This window comes from Haplochromis burtoni, unplaced genomic scaffold (assembly GCF_018398535.1).
Source record: "Haplochromis burtoni strain Fernald_Lab_line unplaced genomic scaffold, NCSU_Asbu1 Contig_82, whole genome shotgun sequence".
In the NCBI taxonomy this organism is placed as follows: Eukaryota; Metazoa; Chordata; class Actinopteri; order Cichliformes; family Cichlidae; genus Haplochromis; species Haplochromis burtoni.
This window is the reverse complement of record NW_024582443.1, coordinates 1,519,317-1,540,476: the sequence shown is the minus strand read 5'-3', so window position 1 is coordinate 1,540,476 and position 21,160 is coordinate 1,519,317.

The window sequence follows — 21,160 nt, the reverse complement described above, 5'->3', positions numbered from 1 at the left end:
ACTGTAACAATATACATCTCTGATGATTGCAAGTTAGTTATTGTTTTCAAACCCTGCACTCTGAAGGGAAGGTTAGTCCAAAATATTGTCACGAGTGATATATAGTACATGCTTACGCTGCATTTACCACCAGGCCTAAGCACTGGCTTTCTAGTATGGCCACTTGCAGAGTCACAATCCTATCTTCTCCCTGGTGTCTTTTTATATTTAACAAAACTTTAATCTCTTTTCACCATCATTTCTCTTTTACTCTACCTCCACTGTTTTTCATACAGTTTTAGACGTTTCCTGCTACCCTTTACAATCTCTTCGCTTTTATTCTCTCTTCACCAACACTCCCCTCCTCTTTTCTATTTCACGCATCATTTCTCTGTTTAATTGCTGCTGGCTGAAACCTTCTCCATATTCCCCTGCAGCTCAGCATTCCTCCAGTCCAATGCTATTGCAGCCTTGTGCTATTCAATTACCCCTCGGTAGACTAAACTAAGCAGGGCGGGCCAGCACTGTTAGGGCTCTCAGTCACTGAAACACCACTCTGGACAGTGGCCAAACATCAGCGTGCTGAATGATAAAACAAAGCATTGTTGATTTGAACCTTAGGTGATTAAAAAGCGAATACCGAGCAATAAGACAATATATTTATTTCTTTATGGGCTTGTACAAAATATGAAAAACAAGACTGTAGCTGTATTGTAGTGCCTTTCCAAAAAACTAGAAAAGATGTGAAACCATAAGGTCAGAGTACTACCCATTGTTTTGAGTTTTGAAATTGATTGCATGGAAGAGGGACCAGTGCATGGTGGATAGTCTCCTTTGTATAATGTGGGAGGAACAAATCACTGAGTGTGCAGGAGCTGCAGACAATTCAGCAAAAGTTGAGATAACACAAAAGAAAATTGCTTCTCGTGGGAATCTGCTATAAGTTGTTTTGTTTATGCAGGATAGCTAAGCCTACCTTGGTTGCTACGTTGAATACAAGCTTATACAAGTGGACGGTAGGGCTGTGGGATATGCCCAAAATCTCATATTCCGATATTAAGACATCTATCATCCGATAACGATATAAATCACAAAAATTTAACATTCTCTATAAATTCTGTGAATCTCGGGCAGATCGACTGGCGTGAAGTGTTTCCAGCTGGGCGTCGCGTACCTGGAGTCGAGTGTTTTAACTGATGCATGAAACGATACATTTTTAGACATAAGTTGTAACGGCCGCCGTTTTCTTTGTAAGTATTTATTACACAGCGTGCTGAGGGGAAAAGCCTGTTCCAACGTTTGAGTCTAAGATTTATTTTTTTAGCACCTGGCGGCTCTGTTTTGCTTCTCGTCCGTAAATAATCTGCTCTTTTACGTGATTCAGTTTATTTTGAAAAGTCTCAACAGGATCTTGAGCTTTATTGTGAAAGGTTTATGTGGAACAAGCGGACACGCGACGGTTTTACCGTCGTTGTTGCTAACGACAACGCATAAAAACAAACACTGGTCTGTCTGTAGTGTGGTTACATTAAATATAAGAGAAAGAGAGAACTTTAAGAAATTAACATAGCCACTACAGTGACCATCAAAACGATGAAAAAATATTGCCGTAAACAGTTTATTTTGCGACACCACGAAACAAACGATAGCGTAAAATGAAACGATAGACGTTTTTATATCGTCATCCGATATATTTCATTATATCGAACAGCCCTAGTGGACGGGTGCTCCCAAATGTTAGACGCTGCAAAGGGACGATGGTCTTAAGTAAACCAAGTTCTCATTGTCCTGTCAGTTGCACACCATAGAAGTCGTAACCTGCCATTGTTCTTTACCTATTACTGTTGACTGTTGTTACTGCTGTTTTTCTTTATCTTGGGGTAACTGTGAGAGCATGTACTCTCCTTTGAACAAATTGTCGGTTTAAACAGAAACAACAAAAATGGTTAAAATGGAGCTTGAAAAAAACATTCACATCTGAGGTACAAGGACAGGACTGAAAATGATTTAAAAAGAAGCCAATGTCCAAAGAACATGTTTGAAATACCTTGATAGTTTTCTTTATATAGCGCCAAATCAAAACAGTGGCCTCAATGTGCTTCGTACATACGGCAAAGACTCTAAAATAATACTGAGAAAATCATCTAGAGCTAACTAGCCAAAGTTTTTTTTGAAGAAAGCGCCATCTCTTGGTGACACTGTGCAATTGAGTGAAAGGGGCGTGCTTATAGTGGAAAGTAGGTACTCCCCAAGGGAAGGAGGGGTGACTCCCAGTGGCTGTATCTTAGCTAGCTTACGCTCCAGACTTCAGTTGCATTAGTAACTGTCTTGTATGTTCTCTGCTTTGCCATTTATTAATCATTAGCATTATTTACTTCCAGTGCTGGTAGTTTTAATCCAGACTCTTCCCTCTTTTCATCACCAACAGTCGGTTAGGCTGTCATCGCTAAAAGTTGCCTAATTAATTATGCTTAAGCATAGATTCAGTGAGGAATAGGTAAATGCACTCATCTACCTGCATTCCTGGGTGTTTGGGGCTGCTAGCCACTTCTTTACATCCCTTACACTTATCCTCCCTCACACCTCACACTGTCAAACCCAGTTCTGACATCATTACTCTAGTCCAGTCATTTTGTTTCCCGCCTTCTTTGAGCCAATCAGTCTCTGTTCTGTGTGCTTTAAATGTCAGCGCTCTTCTGTCATTCTGCCTTTCAGGCTCTCGTTTGTGTGACCCGCCTCCTCCCCATCACCGCCTCATCATGATCACTCAGTGCCCCATCCAATCCTCCATCTTCATCTCCATCCTCACTGTCTAGACTCTGGGGGTTACTGTCCTGATTCTATCTTTGCTGCGACTCTGCTCTGCTATGTTGGTTCATCTGAGTTTAATCACCAAATAACTGATTATGCAAATTCTCTGTCTTAATAAATCAAGTGCAGTTCATCCAAATTATCTCTCCTCATTGAACTTGTCGCTAGTACTGTTTTCCTTTTTCTATGCCTTTGCTGCAGCAGACAAAAAACTGCCAAGTTTGGACTTAAATGTGTCCAAAATACACACAAGAGTCAACACTTTAAATTTTTACAACAAACAAAATATGAGCACAATTCAAATTTGATCTTAACTGTAAAGCAAATAGCGGAGATAAACAGGCATCTGCAGCGGTTGCTTCAAAGTAACAATGTCTCACTTTTTCAATATATGCATTTCGGCATAAACAAGATTATTGCCAGTCCTTAAGGGTCTTAATGTTTGCTAGTATGTTTTGAGCATTGTGCAAACTGCATCATTTAGAGCCATTTCAGAGCCACATAAGAGCATTCATGTGCTTTTTCTTTATTCTTCCTCTTATTAGTTTATTACAGTGCGGCGTCACCACTGCTTGCGGTTGACTTTGTGTCCAAGGTGACATCAAACAGTGAGTCATACAAAAAAAAAGCAAGTGAACAAAAAAAAGTGTTAAAGTAAGTGTCTGATTACCAACCCTCGAGAAAATCTAAACATTTGATCAAACAGATGTTAGGAAACATTTGCAAAATTAGACTTAAGTGAGCTGTTTTAATTTGAGATAAAAGGGCAAAGAGAGGATGGGTAATTTTTATTCCTCAGAAAGCCAGCAGCCATCAAGCTTACTTAATCAGGCTGTGCTGTTTTGTTTTAAAAGCAGCCTTGCTGGAGACAGTTTCAAACACCTCCGGAGTAAGCAGTGGCAAAAGCGCTCATATTTGCAACTGTTAGCATGAATATGAATACAAAGCTGGAGTAGGACGTTTCTAGGCCACACACATCCACAATATGTTAACCAGCAAAGCAAGATACACACAAACACACCACTTATCTTTTTCTCTCTGAGGCCTCACACATCGTAATGGCTCTATCTGCGTCACGCACACACACATACACACAACCCACTGAGGTATCCAGAGTAATTATCAGGCTGTTAATGATTGCCGCGCATCAGCAGTGCTCCAACCATTCATTACAAGAGCTTCTTCAGGCCCCTACTGCGCCCGTGAGACTGCTTATCACACACCACACCACTTGATGGGCTTAATGCAACCTATTAACCAACAAAAGTCTAGATGTGAAGTTCGCCAGGCCCCTCCCATCAGTAATACACTTTGATTTATGTTTTTGTATCAGTCCAAAGTCAAGCGCTGGATTGGGATAAGCTGGATTGTTATTTTTTTTTATCTTCTTAAGTGTGGATACTGCTCTGAAAACTGTAATTACTCTTGTAAGAACTACAGTGGGAAGAGGAGAGTGTGGTCAGAACTAATCTGTATTTGAAGTCCTTTCCATGATGGGGCTTGTCTGAGCGGCAGAAGGGTCTGACTGGCTAAATAGCTAAGATGTGGTGCACTGATATTATAATGTTGGCCGTATCACTGCACCTTGACAGCTAGTAGCCTTTGGAGTCACCCCCTATCCCTCAGTCTATGCCATCCTTTTATACATTCATCCAGTCTCCTGACACTGACCCCTGTCACTACCCTGCATTGAGGTTTTTACTGTGAGATGGAGAAGGTCGATAATGTCTGTCCCCATCACAGTGAGGAGACCCCGGTCTCAGTAGGAGCTTTCACTTGTGTCTGGGTATGTGACTGTATATTTATGTGTGTGTATGTGCTCATCAACCCAAGAAGACATTCAGTTCAATTCAATTTAGTTATATAGAGCCAAATCACAACTACAGTTGCCTCAAGGCACTTTATATTGGAAGGTGAAGACCCTACGATAATACAGAGAAAACCCCAATAATCAAATGACCTCCTGTGAGGAAGCACTTGGAGACAGTAGGAAGGAAAAACTCCCTTTCGACAGGAAGAAACCTCCGGCAGAACCAGGCTCAGGGAGGGGCGGCCATCTGCCATGATGGGTTGGGGGTGAGGGGAGGAAGACAAAAGTCACACTGTGGAAGAGAGCAGAGATTTATATAACTGAAGCAGATCAGACCAACAGTTGTTACGAGAGTAAAAGTGTGTGAATGTGAGAGTGAATGAATAGTGGCATTGTACAGCGCTTTGGTGAAAAGCGCTATATAAAGCCAATCCATTATTAAATGGTAAAATGGTAAATGGCCTGTATTTGTATAGCGCTTTACTTAGTCCCTATGGACCCCAAAGCGCTTTACACTACATTCAGTCATCCACACATTCACACACTGGTGATGGCAAGCTACATTGTAGCCACAGCTGCCCTGGGGCGCACTGACAGAGGCAAGGCTGCCGGACACTGGCGCCACCGGGCCCTTTGACCACCACCAGTAGGCAACGGCTGAAGTGTCTTGCCCAAAGACACAACGACTGAGACTGTCGGAGCCGGGGCTCGAACCGGCAACCTTCCAATTACAAGACGAAGAGAGGTGATGAATGCACATGGACTTGGATGTAGAGATTGTTTGACTTGTTAGTGAGATAATAATTACTGTAGACTGGAACGATGAAATTTTTTATATGCTGTCTATAGGAACTCTATAATATGAGCAGACCTAATTCAGCATATCTCACTGATAAAAGTCAAAAAAGCAAAACATAATTTCTTCTAACACTTTGACACAGTAGCCCAGGGGTGGGTAGTGGATTGTTGATGACATGACCAATAAGCTTACAAAGAGATAAAATTCATATTTACCAATGTTGTATTGAGCAGAACTGAGTTCAGCTTATTGGTGCAGTCCTTGACAAACAGTCCCAGTTTCTCATTGGCAAAATTGATCACCAACCCCTGCTCTTAGCCCATGAGCACAAAACAGTCCTCTGCAGTCCTTTTGGACTACCATGCCATGACCAGGCCTTGCAAGTCTGTAGTTTTACTTGTATGTCTAAACAGCTGATAAGAAATGCAGTACTGCTGTGCAAGTTGGGCCATATGTATTTTAGGTTAATTGATGACATGTCACTTTAAGTCATTTATGTGGTAATAATCCAAAAAATGAGTTCCTGCTGGTAATGTGATGTCAGCTCCCCCTTAAATCGGGATGACATCTGGACAAATATTGTTATTTGACGCGCCAAGTTATTGATGCCATATTGCCAGAAACATGACAGACCACATAAACATTTGGTTGATAATAAGAGACGTTTGATTAATGGTTCAAATGCATGCACTTCATACTAACTTTTAATGTTTAATATGTTATGAAGTTGTAGCTATTACTTGCAGTCCTCATAGGGTGACCCAGATTAGTTAGAAAAGCTATTTATTTGCAGTAAAGCTGATAAGTAAGGTTTCTAATTAATTTATTTCTAATGTAATAAAAAAGAGCTATCTGTGCTCGTTGCTTCACCATGACAGTGTGTTTTTCTTTAATGCGCAACTGTGGAAACAATATTGATGCTACAGACAACTGTTGTATTAAGTGCCCAAAAAAACCTCTCAAAAAATTGGATCATCTGGGTAGCATGACTATAAAATGATGTCTTATTTGTCTCATGAAGAGGAATTTAATTCGGGAGGAATTAATTATTATAAGGCAAATCATCACTTACAGTTCTAGTCGGCTTGCAAGTCAGCATATGCATCTGATGTAATCACAGCTTGCAGGCTCTCTAACCTCTGTAACTTCAATGTACTTTTAGTCTGTGTCATTGTCCTACTTTACTCACTATTTAGAATCTATTCTGTGGTATTTTGGGCCATCATTTAGAATGCTAGTCCATTAACCTGTTATAGAAGCTATGGAAAGATACGGTGCATATCATGCACCCAGCCCTGTGTGTGCATGTTATGTTTATATTATGTACCAGTCTCAAGTCTTGATTCATCAAAACGTATCTCTCAGGGGGCTGGGTCCGTGACCCATCATTGTGTTATTTTGTATTTTCTTTGTTTATTACATATTGAGATACTGTTAAGATGTAGTATTATTATTAGTGGAGTTTTAGTCCAGTTTATGTCTCTTCTGTGTCTTCTGATTTATGAATCTTGTCATGTCTATGTTCCGTTATGTTTCCTGTTTTATTTTGAAAAGTCTGTTCCATGTTCTGTGTGTTTAGTTCTACTTTCCCTGTGGCATTCAGGTTTATCTGTGGCAGCTGTGTTTCCCCGGTGTTTCCACGTCCCTCATTGCCCTCTTGTATATTAAAGTCCTTTGTCTCCTTCTGTTCAGTGTCAGTTTGTCTGTTATTTGCACACCACGTTCCATGGATGTCATGTTTCTCTAGTCTTGGGTTTCTCATGTACTGGTCATGTTCATGTTTAGGTTTATGGTTATGGTTATCATTAGGCCTTTTCCATGTCCTGTATTAGCTTCTTAACAGTCTAATTAATAATTTAATTATTATTTAGTTTTTTACCTTTGTTCATCTCTGCTTTTGTTTTTGTGATAGTTATCAGCCAAAATAAATGGCTCACTTTTTGTTAAACTTTAGTCCTGTCCCTCGTATATCTGCATTTGGGCCCACGCTCCTCAAACCTTCAACCGCCATTCCAGCTGTGACAGTATCATCACATAAGCTGTATTTCTGGTAACACCGTTGATCCCAAATGTTTCATAGGTTTACAGATAACAACTGACCCTTCTACACACATACCACCTTCTTAAAGGTATAGTCAGTCATTTTAGAGGTTATTTAACAGAAAAAAAAGATGACTGCGCTCATAAATATACAGTGATTAGTGTGTAATTATGTCTTAATTAAGGTATTAAGGTACACTAAGGTATTCTTATAAACTTGAATTTAAAAGTACATATGTGCAGGTGCCGGTTTATTGAAGCCACCATGTTGCCCCACCATTTTGAATACAGTGGCTGAGATGGGCATCACTGTCACTAATCACGTTTTATGTGTGTGGCTGGAGACCAGCGTGTCATGGAGGGAAACTTTAATTTGTGTCTGCACCTTAAGACTAGAGACGTGTAGGTGCATACCGATGTTTTTAAAATATAAGAAAGGGTCCTCTTCCACAAACACTAATGTGAAAGAAAGAGACAAACTGACCAGAATCTGAATAAAATGTCATCTTCTTCCTCCTCACCTCAAGCTTCGTCTCTTGAACTGAACTCTAACACAAAAAATGTGCATAAAGATGCTTATTTATTCCTGATATTGTAACAACAAAATTTCTGGGACAACTTCACCTTCTTCAAAGGTGCATGGAGAGGATGAGAAACTAACATTCTGATATTGTCAGAACGACTGATAATGACAACAACAGCTAGTTATAAGCTAATGTTATGCCAGCTAATGCTAGGCTTGAGTGTCCTAGAAATCACATATTCCCTCTGATAAACAGTTAGCTTATCAAATCATTAAGTCCAACAATGTCAGATTCACGTCAAAGAAAGTTTCACTAATGCTGGCTAAAGGCAGCTAACAGCGACAAAAACAGCACAACTCACTTAACAACTCACATCAGTATCACTGTCAGCAGACAGAAAAGAGCTGTAGTGAGCAATCGACAAATATCATGCAGAACACAAAAACGTAAACAGAGACTGACAGACTACACTCACTATAGATAAATGACAGCCACAGTTGTTTGTCCTACAGTGGCCACCATACTGAGGACTGTGCACTTAAATTGGGAGTGGTACTTCAGTTGACTACAATCTGCAATTTAGCGACATCTAGTGGTGAGATTTTTTACACTGTGCCTTTAATTGAAAGGAAACACTGGATTTATTCCTTGTGCGCGCTCAAATACAATTATAGTCACAATCATAATATAATCAAAACGTAAACTTGTCAGCTGTCTCACCAACAGGACACATTTATCTATCTTATAGTGTGTAATATTATTTTCCCTTTTGGATAACACTGCACACTCATCCAAACTACCGAGAAAGGATAAAGGTTGTAGAGTAAGATAAGATATGTATGTCTGTGACTGGTTTATGTTTGACTGACCATGACCATCATCAGGCTCAAAAAAGGAGTGAGAAAATGAGGAGGTAAGTATATAAAGTATGACATATGTTAGCCAGGATATTTTGGTGCACTTCCATGTAGTAAATCTTTGGCTCAATCTTTTCTGCTGTGCTTTATTGAAGATGACATATATCTTCACTGCATGTATCAGCACAGTTCTAGATCCATGTTGTAGTACAGTACAATGCAACGTAGCTCTGAGATTACAGGAACGATCACAAGTAAAACGTAAATTTCACAATAGTTAAATATTATGGGATTTTAAATATCCCAGCATACATTCTGAAGATGAGAAGAATGATGAAAACTCCAGCAGAGAAATAAATGAGCATAAATAAAATAGAACTATCATCAGTTTCTCAAATACTGAGACCCACAACTCAAATTTGATGAACATGTGAAGGTTTCAAAAATTTAAAGGTCACTGGGGAATGTTTTAAGCTAAGCTAATAGATTTTATGTTTTTAAAAAAAAAAACAAAACTTTAATATTGTGTTACAGTATCAGAGTAAAACATCGTATTGTACATCTAAATTTGGACAACTGCTAATCTCCGTAATAGATTGAAAGTTTCAAACAACCACCAACAATTTAAAACAGTTTTTTCTGTCCTCTCTGTCACACTAAGGGTCAGAGATTGGTTAAAAGACAATCAGTCATTTCAATAATTGATACTATAATTTCACAAATATTCACAATTTCAAAAGCTATTTTATGCAACTTTTTTACATTCTGTTTCCTGGTTTGTGTGTTTTCTTCTAAGTGCTAACTGTGTTATATTTATAGTGTGGCTGTATGTAAGCGATTGCTGTAAAATCGTATTTGTGTATTGTTAATGTAAAAGCTCACCTAGGGGTGGAAATCAGTGCAGCATGCCATGCTCTCTCTCTCTCTCTGTACTATTTTAAACTGCATTGTCCCAGTTAGATTAACATAAATGTAAAATAAATTAAATTTCTGCTATTCTATTTCTGTGCTGAAAAATAAATATTTTCCTGAAAGCTTAACTCAGGTATTTGTCTTCTGTGTGAATAGCTGCCTGGAAAAACCTCTTAGTTATTGCGTGCCATAAAAATGGCCACAGTTGGTCCATAGCCCGAGCTGATGGTCTGAATGCTAATTGACTTATTTACATCCACTGATAATAAGCATGTTGGAGGACCAGGCTTAAGTGGTGATTATTATTTCCTTTGTTGTTGAAACATTCCCCATGGAAGCTGCTCAGGTTGGTGGTAAACACATAAACACTTTCCTCCAAAATACTTTAAGCATCCTCACCTGTCAGTGCCGCTACCATGACACCATCTCACAATGACACTCTTATTTTTTCAGCAATAATTGAATAGGAATGTTTACCCACAGAGAGTTTGCAGCCTGAGGCAGTACAACAACAAAACAATTTAGGGCTGGCAAAGCACAAGGTGGCTGGGTGGGAGTTGCTTTGGCAATAACACCACACACGAGGTGTCAGTCTTGCAATTATAAGATCAATTCCTGGTAGAATCATGTCATGAACCCAGGAGGAAGTTTTGTAGCCCTAGCTTATTCAGCACTGTGAGGCTACACACTCAGCACAACATAGCCCCCCATGTCCTGGCAAGCTAATACATTTTTATTACTTGTGTCAGGCCGTTTTAAGGTATGCAAATGATGAATTCTTCCCCGGGTATATTTTCTTGCTGACAGTTTGGAGAAAAGCTGAGTGTCACAGTATTGATTCCTCTTGCTTCTGGCCTTGGTTGGAACTATTTCTCCTCCATATATGTGCTGTATCGAAAAGTGTAGAGGACATTTCTAAGAATTCATGCAGCCGGTTCCACCTACAGACAGTGAAAAGTAAAACTTTATTAGGATATTGCCGGCGATGGCGAGAGAACTGAAACAACTGCAGATGCCAGACACAACACTTTCCAACTAAGTTGCGCCACATCTCGACTTGTTGCCATGTGATGAAGGAAAATACCATCTTAATGGCGTGAGGCTGAAAGAAATGGCCAGAGTGGTCTCCTATTACTTATGTTTCTCTCCACTCTCAGCCTCACCTAATGGGATATGCCTCAAACTGAACAATAGTTCCATTAAACGCCAAGTCAGAAACAAGAAGTCGAACACGAAGCCTTTCAAACTGGCAGGCCAAGCTGAAAGATGGAATTTCAGCTGCTTGAGATTAAAAGCCCGCAGCAGCAGATGGAAGTGTAAAAGAATGAGAAGAGAAGGAGAGAGTGAGAGAAAAAAATAAGAGACGGAGGGAAAAACGAGGAAGCACAGGAGCAAGACAGAGGTGGCAGGCAGTCAAAGTGGCAGTTACACTGTAAATAAGATCTCCCCACAGGGTGCTTAACTCTGGACTGCCTTTGTCTGGCCTTTAATAGCTTACAGGGCTGAGAGAGACAGATTAGAGCAAAACTGCAGGGACACAGAAATATAGGCTTTGTCTACAGCTGGGATTTATCTCCCACCCTGCGTCTGAACTTTGTTTTCCTGGGGGCCTCCACTGTGTTCACTTGTAAAACCTGAGTTGTGTCTCGCTTCCTGTTGCCTGCCGAGTTTGAATCATTATCACCTCAAAGAGATTATCTAGACAGTTTGAGCGCTCTCCGGCGACGCACGGATAAATCTGCTCGGCGGTGTCGGAGGCCGTATAATTTCGCTGCAATCAACTTGAATTGACGGACATGGGTAGTTTGTGAACTTTTGTAACTTTACTGGGGCGTGTTTTCCTTGTTGAAGCGGAGTAGCTCAGAATCAACCAGGCTCATTAATCAAAGTGCAGCCTAAAGGGAAAACATACCGGGCTACATTAATTTTCACAGCAGAGTGGCTGAGGGAAATGATTAATATATTACCATAAGGAAACAGGTTAAGAAGCCCTGATTACTGTCATATAACTGATCAATGAGGACTTATGCATTATTTACCTATTTTGTCATCACAGAAGAAACCGCATGCATGAAATATACAAAATAGTCAATAAACTGCTATACTCCCTCAGCACTGAATAGAGGGGGGCAAAAAATAAATAAATTAATAAATAATTCTTTTACCCGAATTTACACAACTGCCTTGCACAGGCCGAAAAAAAAAAAGGGGGGGGGGCTAATTTACATAATACACCTCACATTTAGAATCAGGTGTCGTTAATAATGAGCACTTGTGTTTGAAGGAGCTCTTCATTAGTGTGAATGAGCATGTGATTGCCCGGGCTTTGATGTGACTTCACACGGCAAAAACCGGATTGGGGTGGCTAATGAAGTTCTGAAAACGACCGCTGAGTTCAGTGAATGTCAGCTCTTCTTTTGACATTAAAAGTTAACAAGAGACTCCTAGCTCCCTTTGATGCGACACACCCAAGTTTAAGGGAGCTTTTGATACACAGTTGAACAAACTGGAAGAGGAGGCATGTGAAATTGGGCATTGTGCGCGAGCAAATACGAAACCTACGCCGACTCCAAATAACCCCTCTTTGTGCTTCAAGGCTATCCGAGACCTTCATGGCACATTTAAACTTTCATTCAGGAGCCAAACGCTTTTGAGTGAGGAAGCTTGAGGAATAAACCCTTACAGCAGATCCTCATAAATGTCACCTTCGTCTATCACGCTGCGATAGGCCTCTGCTTTGTCTGTTTTTGTAATATCCTTCTTTTAAATGTGAAAATGAAAAGAAAAGCGTGATTAGCACACGCTTCCCAAAGTGGTCTGAGCAGCAACAACACGGGCACCTGCATGTTTTGATGGCGGTATGCTAATTAGCTGCTGCATGAGCGGATGCTCCTTCCGAAAGAGAGGAGAGCCTAATTAATTTTCAGATTCGAGCTTTGATGTGTCTAATTGCTCTAAGCTTCCCAACTTCATTAGTCAGCGAGCTCCCTCAGTGGACGCTGAAGCCGGGTCCCTGCGGTTACCAAGGAGTGATTTACCTGTGTATTTTTAGGCTCTGTTATTATTAGATGCACTGTTTGTTGCTGCTGAATCTCAGCTGGTCTAAAACTAATAGGAAGAACGCTTTACGATATAATGTTGTCTTTCTCATCTTTCAGTGTGGAGAACTAAGTTCACTGTCAGTTCAGTTTGTCAGGCTTTTATTTGCAAAATGCATATAAACATCCATGCAACATATAATGAAATAAAGATTTCACTAGATTCACCTTGCTAGTGCTGGATTGCATCTCCCTTGTAGCTTGAGAACTGTCTTTATTTTTCATGGCACAAATTCAACAAGGTGATGGAAACATGGCTCACAGATTTTGGTCCATCACACAGCTGCTGCAGATTTGTCTGCTGCACATCCGTGTTCAGAATCTCCAATTTTTATCACAGCCCAAAGGTGCTTTATTGGATTAAGATCTGGTGACAGTGGAGGTCATCTGAGTACAGTGAACTTCTTGTCAAAACAGTTTAAGGTGATGTGAGCTTTGTGACATGGTGTGTTATCCTGCCTGGTCATAAGGGATGGATTTAAAGTCAGTTGAACAGAAATATCTAATAAAGTGGACGTCATTTAATATAATATGCAGACATTATATTAACTTTTAGAGTGTTCATCTGTATATTTAGCGACATGCTATTAGAGCTTCTGGAAAGCCAACCTTTGACAGTGAGACAGGTCTGCTCTGTAGCTCATGCAGGGTGGAAAAACTCCAACTCTGTTACAGTCTCTCTGGTGTTTACACCAGCTATTTACACTGTAAAATCTCATTATCAGCGAGTGTTGTCACATCAGCATATCCACTCTTATTACCTTTGCTTTGTCACTTTGAAATTAGCTGTACAGGACAGCAGAGGTGGTTTCATTTCGAATCGATTATTAATTTAGGTCTTGAAATTAAGTTGTGCACAGCCATCGCTTTGGTGTCCCAGAATGGGCTTTTTAACAACAATTATGCTATTTAAAGATGATTAATGCCAATTTTACATCTCAAGATTGCAAAACATGGCGATGAAAGGTAAACATTGCGACTACACCCTGAACGCTTCAGGAAGTCAAACTGCCGTAACATTAGCACTGAACATTGTGGTAAATAATGTGCATTTCCATCAAACTACAATCAATGCTGTATTTAGGGATCCCAGATTAACAATATAGTGCAATATATTATATATTATTAAATTATGTGATGATTTATTATCAATTAGAATGCAAAATTAAGAATAGAAATGTACTTCAAAAAAATTACGTTAGTTGCTGGAACATTTTCCACAACTTTTTTGTATTGGATGTTAAGTTTAGGTTCAACAACTACTTAGAATTTAAAACTACAGAATGACTTTAAACAGCTCTCCAAACACACATATTTATAATCAAACATGTGACTTCATTATAACAAAAAGGTCCAGGAATGCTGCTATAATAACTAAGGCAGTGCAAGGGCATGTGCTATTTTAAACTCTTGTCCATAAGGGGAAACAGTGAAAAGGAAGAAGCAGCACTTTGAAAAGTCTGGGGTATTGGCCATCGCTAATGATGCTAACAATGTGCCAGTCATACTGTATCTAATGAGTTGATCACCCAGTTGCAGCGATCTAAACCTAGTTGACATTCAGTGGTTGCACACCGGAATATGTTTTTGCTGCTGCCAAATGATGTGATCTAATTGACACCTCATTACTTCAGACAATATTGATCGAAGTGGGTTTCTTTTGCTCCTTTTTCCTGATGTATGTTTTTTTTCCCCTAAAAATAAAAGAATGACAGACATTAATCATTAGGGAGACATTTTCCACAAATGCTCTGATTGGGTATAAGTAAATGTCACTCACTGTCACTGTGAATCCTGATAATAGCTCTCCCTCTGTCACTGTTATTTAGGATGTAATGATGATGGTAATGCTACAGCGTTTGCTTAAGAAACGCACTCGTTTGTACGTCTTCACTGTAAAAAAGAGTGAAAAAAACAAGCTGGTCCTCCATAATAAAAGAAGTCATTGAAGTGACCTTTGTATGCTAGGCCAAATGAGAACATTGGTAAGAGGGGGATCCATTTACTGGAGGAACACTCTTAAAAAAATGCATATGAAGAAACAAGTTGAAGACTGCTGGGTTGCAAGTTTTTCTTTTTTTTTTGTGGTGCTGGGGGTGGGGGTAGTTGCCTGGAATAGCAGGATTGGCCTCATTAGTGAGCTTCTTGGAGATATGGGCCCTAGAGTCCTGGGCTGAAGCTCGGGGACTTGCTGACTTGTAAAAATACCTTTCTCTGTGCTTTTAATTTTTCTTTTCTCTGAACCCATTTAGCACCTTTGAAAACTCCCAGAGAGCAATTGACCTCATCAGTTTGCCTGCGTGACTGTGTAAGGTCATTTTGTGCAGCGGCATAACTAATTGGTTTCTGGCTTGGTGTCTTTACAGTATAATCATTACTTTATAAATTAATGTGTCTTACAGGAATATGGGACTGTTGTTGTTTTCTAGTAAACATTCTGCAAACATTATTGCATCTGCAGAACACACTATGCTTACTTACGTGACATAATAAGGAGGCAAATTTTCTCCACACGACTGTCCTAGATGGCAGATCGGGGGGGCTAGAACACAAGTAAACAACAAAAGTATATACTTGTATATTGCAGCAAACCCTACTCTAGAATAAAAGCAGTGCTTACCCGAAGCCATCTCACACCTCCATTAAAATCCAAGTTGCCTCCAAAGGCCACCAACAATGTTTTTTAAGCTATTAAAGACTCTTAGAGTCTCCCAGCAAAATGCCATCGCTTTTCATTTGGCTCATGCTGCAGGACATTAAAAGCCTTTAGTACTGATGATCTATAATTCATTCTCATTTTGACACATTAAACTCCGAGCCCACATTTTGATTTCTGCTGACCAAACAGGAGAGGGAAAGTCTTCATCAGCATCTTGTTGGAGATTATATTCCTAAAACAATGTTAATGCGTGCCGGCCAACTTCGATCCAGGAACAAAGAGCCGGAGGCCTGAGGGGAAGTCATCATCACTCATAAAACCACAGATTAATGTACTACTTGCCTATTACTCATCCTTTTATTCTATGCAACAACCAATAAAGTCTCACAGGTGAGAAGCTAAAATTGAGTTTTACCCCTTTACACAAGAGAGCTTCACAAGGCGCTGTATATGTACACCAGAATAACAGTGGTTCTTGAGCCTTTTCCTCTATAGGCCCATTCAGAATCCAGTAGGTAATAATTAAAAAAATAATGAAAAAGGTTTTTAGCTGAATATTAGCATCTTCTTTATTTTCCCTACATAATTCATCTCCTTTCCCCCTGCAGGGACTCAGGGTCCCTTTATATCCTGGTTGATGTCAAATTGATGTCACCACTCCTGTAGTTAGGAGCTATTTCTGCAGGTTGTGCATGTTTCGTTTTTTGTAACATGATGTGCTGTGCCACTGAGGACACAGCTGAAGATACAAGTGTGCCATAATGTTGGGTTTTAACACAGTTTTAAAGATATATTGGCACAGAAGCTAAGAGCTTCACAGTTTATACAGACAGTGATTCTTCAACATGTGAATTTGTGGGAAAAAACATTGCAGTTTCTTTGATTCCAGCTTCGACGTCTTCTCCTCGTATATGAGCACTCATGTAGAGGTTTAGTGTGAGTGGCTACACCTATTGTTTAGGAGAATACTGCAGACGAGCATAAATAGAAGCGGCTGTGTGACGATGCTACCAGCAGCATGCAAAGTGACCAACGTGACAGGTCAATTTGGCCTTCATGGTGTGCAAACCACTGTATTACAGTCGCCCTTGTCATGGTCTTTTTTTATGATCTGTATTCTTTTGGTGTCCATGTGTGTCCTTTGTCTTACTCTTCTGTATCCGTGGCTGATGCCTCATCTGGGTCTATTTCCTGTTTTATTGTGAAGAATGGTTTCTCATGTGGTTTTCTGCATTTTTACTTTAATCTTTTGTTCTTTTCCTCGTCTTTAGTGGCTTACCTTTTGTTACCTCTCTGTCCCTCGTGTGCATTTTGTCTGTGCCACCCTTTGAAAGCTTGTGGACTGATGTAGCTCTTCTTCATTTCTCCATTGTGCTTAGTTCTGACTCCCACTTTTGGATTTGGTTGAGCTTTGTGGTTTTTTAATAAAAGCTCATTAGTAACTAGAAGTCTCCAGCCTGTGTTGGAGCTTTTCCCTAAACTGTGATACCTCTATTCTACCAGATTTGCCTAAACTATATCAACTTGACACAGGATTGTCCACAATAAACTTTTTGTGTCTACTCTTAACCGTGACTGTCCACACATACCTTGTCGGCTGTAACCATGCAGGGCATAGTGGTGATGATGGCAGAGATGTTAGTAACAAATTACAATACAGATATTTGTCACAAACTAACAAGACTGGTTGGTAGATCTGTCACTGAATACAGCTTTGGTTAAATCCTTCCCTAGTGGCAATAATATTACATATACAAAAAATGGCTGATTCATGAGCTGCACCTGATCAAATGCATTTTAACAAAATATACAGGGTGGGCCATTTATATGAATACACCGTAATAACATGGGAATGGTTGGTGATATTAAAGTCCTGTTTGTGGCACATTAGTATATGTGAGGGGGCAAACTCCTCAAGATGGGTGGTGACCATGGTGGCCATTTAGAAGTCGGCCATCTTGGATACAACTTTTGTTTTTTGGAAGAGGGCCATGTGACACATCAAACTTATTGGTAATGTCACAAGACAAACAATGGTGTGCTTGGTTTCAACGTAACAGTTTCACAAAACTTAGCAAGCAGTTTGCTAACTGTAGCATGGGAGATGGGTGGTCTCGTAGGGTGTCTTGCACTGAAATCTGCTGCAATGACCCGGTTACTGCGTTCACCAGATATCAACACAATTTCGATCCGCTCCTCACGTGTTAACCTCTTCGGCTGTGAACAAAGAGAAAACTTGCAAATAACTCATGAAAGAGTAAAAAGAACTTGAAAATTCTTTCATGAGTCACGTAGTTATTTTGAGTATTTCTGAAACTCCCACCCATTTCAAGGGTTTATAGAGGATAGTCTGAAAAAGAGAAAATAGCAGTTCCCTTGGTTAGAGGTTGCATTGGTTAGAGGAGACTGCTTTGAACTGATAAGAAGGCAACAATAAACTCAGGTACTCGTTAAAACTGATGTTCGCAGAAAAGCATACTTTGAAGAAGATCAACTAAGGTAGCAGAAGACCACAAAGGATTCCCCTTCTGTTGGCTAAGAAACATAAAAATCAGACTACAGTTTGCACACACTCACCAAAGGTGGATAACTGAAGATTGGAGAAATGTTACCAGATTTCATGATCTCTTACAGCATAAGGGCAGGGCATAAACAACATGAAAGCATGGTCCATCCTGCCCTATATCAAAGGTCCCGGCTCCTGATGGTATGATGCCGTGAGGTATGTTTTCGTGGCTCACTTAATACCTGAGTGAGCTGGTGAGTGCATCATTCATTTCATATGTTTTAAATCATAATCAATGACAAGAATCCTCTTAAAAAAACAGAGGAACGTCAGAACTTTACTGAAACAAAGAAGAAATAGGAAAACTAAAATGTAAATAGTTGCTGGCACTGAATTATAAAATGTGGAACAGATGAAACTAAAGTTGAACAAGGAAGCCTCCTCAAAGGTGCCGTCCCTCCTCTTCAAACATCAGTTGTTTTGTCTTTCCACAGTTTATTTCATCTGCAGCTAGCAGACTCTGCACGACTCAGGGCAGCTGCAAGCAATAAGACAATCATCAAATCACGTCTACCAACATCAACAATGAAGCTAAAACAAATGCCATGAATCTCATTTAATAAATCGTACTCTTTCTTATCTGTCAATTCAGGCTGAAGTCTCTGGTCCAGTCTCATCGTAAAACAGCAGGCACCTGGAAAACATTTAAATGAGCATGCTACAGAGAAACATAATACATATATATATGTGTCACTATTCATACTATGAAAATCCAGACTTGCAGTTAGAGATTTGTGAAAACACAATAAAAATCAATCTATTTATTCATATTTCTGCAGCTGGTTGCATGTTGTGTATGTCTTTAACAGAGGTTTGCTTAGAGGTTGTCAGAGAAATGCACCACTTCCTGTGACATTAAAACAGTAAAAAGTTTTGCACCAACCTCTCTCTTCATTGGTCAGTGTCTCCCTCCTCCGGCTCCCTGTCTCGCCTCCTGCTCCTTTGTGCTGATCTGGGCGTTTCAGTGTTAGATTGTAGCTTTACCTACTTTAACTGTGAGGGTTTTCTGGGCTGTAAAGCTGCCAGAAACTTAAATTTCACTTCAATACCCAACTTTACGTAGGTTTTCATCACTGTCTTGAAATCCCCAGGAACAATTTTTAAATTGCCCTTCCACAGCAATTCACAGTGCTGCTTACTGACAAAAATATCATGTTTCATGCAGTGAGACACACACCTGACAGATCCATTTCACGATTTTCATATTAAAACACCCAGAAATATTTTAAAAAGCCAGTCATATACAGTGTTTTCAACTCACGCCCCCGGAGCTAACATTAAGTCAATTTGGTAGCCATCTAACTCTAAAACAGTAAGATGTAAGCGACCTGCATTCTTGTGTGTTGGTCTTATGCAGAGCCTGTGCACAGCTTTGCAGACTGTTGTCTCAATGCTGTAGCTGTTTATTTGTCACCAGGGACCAGTATCACAAATATGTAGAACAAGTGAAAACTATCCACTGCAGCTGCTGGTTGAGTTTTCATGTCCTGTTTTTTATTTTGTGTTTTTTTCCCAGACTTTTTCCCTTCATGGCTTTCCCTCCATTTTCTCTTCACGCCCACAATCAATGAGCATTTTACACATGCATGGCATCATCTCCAATTTCTATGCGTTACCTTTGTTGCTGTTTTTCTTTTTTTTTTTTTTTTGAGGACTGCATAGAAGCACGTTTGTATACAGAGAATCCGATGTTTCTGCATTGCAGACCATAGCAACAATGAATCCAGCTTCACGCTGATGGTTGCTGGTTACCTCTGTCAGCCGTCATGGAACCTGTTGCTTTAAGAACTTCTTATATTTTTAAAGAAAATAAGCAATGCCAGTACAGCATGCTTGGAAGACTGCGACATGACTGAGGAGGGCTCGGTTTGGTGAGAATTCAGTTGTGTCGCTGTACGAGTCATCATGAATAAAACATTGGCCGATCAAGGCTGCACTCAACATCTGCATGATAAACTGTGTCACTTTATCAAGAATCAGTGAGATCATGCGCAGGATGTCTGAAAATTCCCGTTTAATAGACAGTCAAATATATGCATACTCCCGCAGTCAGGCTTCTTCACTCGAGTGCACAGTCTGTTTGGTTAGTTGCATATTTACATTCCAAAACGTTGGCACTCATTAATTAAAGAGGAGACCAAAGTTCCCTGCCAGGGTTATGTTGGGGCTGATCCACCCCACTAAACCATTTCCATTTGCCCTTGGTTGTCTAGGTGAAGCAGAATGAGGGAGAATCTCCATATCGCGTTTGTTCTTGTCAACCTATGGGCTAGTGTCGAATCAGCGCTGTCATATATTTGCATTGTAATTAGCTGTGCCCAAGCGTAAAACACTATATTTTCCAGTGAATGTGAAATGCACCACAGAGATGAGTGTAAAAGAATCGGCGTGTGTCTGTATGGATGCTTGGTTGTGGTGTTTGATTTTTTATTTCAGGGTGGATTTGTTGTCTTGTCTGCTCGTGTTTGTCTTCTTACCTTTGTTCATGACGCTAGTGGTCTCCGAGTGTGTTTTTCCTGTGTGACCTGGGGAAAAATGTTCCACACAGTAGAAGTGACATGCTCACTACTTGACTGCTAGGGAGTTGCACAAATTGAGCATGACAAGCTGCAGACAGACGATGGCTGGCATTCAAGCAGTAAGCAAGAGTCACTATTACTAAAAAAATGATGAAGCTTACTTCCAAACATTTTACTTGAGACACAGAAAAGAAAAGTTTAAATTCCAACACCTCAGCAAATTCATAATTCAAGCAGGAAAATACTTCTTATTTCTAAAAAAGCAGGTGCATTAACTAGTAAACATATTAGTTGGTAGCTCAAACTCAAACTCAAGGAAGATCCAGCAGAAACATTTGGTCCTTCACTGGGGTACCAATCTTGGTTATGTCACTAGCCAATACCCTCACTGGCCCCTTTGTTAGGTATACTTATTCAGCTCCAATCCGTCAATAAAATGGCAATAGCTCAGTGCATTTATGCAGGTAGCCATGACCTGCTAAAGTTCAAGATGAGCATCAGAACAGAGAAGAAAAGTGATTAAAGTGACTTAGAACGTGACATTGTACGGAGCCCCGCAGGTAGGGTTGCCAACCGTCCCTTAAAA